Here is a 503-nt window from a genome sequence, read left to right on the forward strand (position 1 = left end):
TTGTCGAGGTAACGTTCCATGGTCTCTCGCATGTCAGGGGTTACCTTGGTTGTCTGAGGGTGCGCGCCGCCACGAGGTTTGTTTTCGACACGTCCAGACGAAACGATGCGGCGGGCAGTTGTCACGGGAATTCCGTTGTGTTTCCCCACTACAGCCCCCTCTTGGTACGCGAGGAGAAGGTGGCGTTTCTCATCCACGGTTGGGCCATAACGCTTGGGCTTTGTTTGCTGACCTCAGCCATCTCACTTCGGGAACAGATTGAACAATGTCGTATTCCCTGTCAATTCATGAGAGGGGAGCAAGGAACTCTGCGCTCGCAAGTTTCCCACCAAATTGAACCACATTGATTGGAATAAAAACCACTTTGAATGGAACCAATCATCTATCCCTGACATGTACTACCTCTAATCGGTAATAAGTGCAGGCAGAAATTCATAGGTATACAAATTTGAAGTGAAATGAATCTGTATTTAAAAAAATTACAATGCCATGACATTGACCAA

The sequence above is a fragment of the Aphanomyces invadans genome (genome assembly GCF_000520115.1).
Source record: "Aphanomyces invadans strain NJM9701 unplaced genomic scaffold supercont1.76, whole genome shotgun sequence".
Classification (NCBI taxonomy): Eukaryota; Oomycota; class Saprolegniomycetes; order Saprolegniales; family Verrucalvaceae; genus Aphanomyces; species Aphanomyces invadans.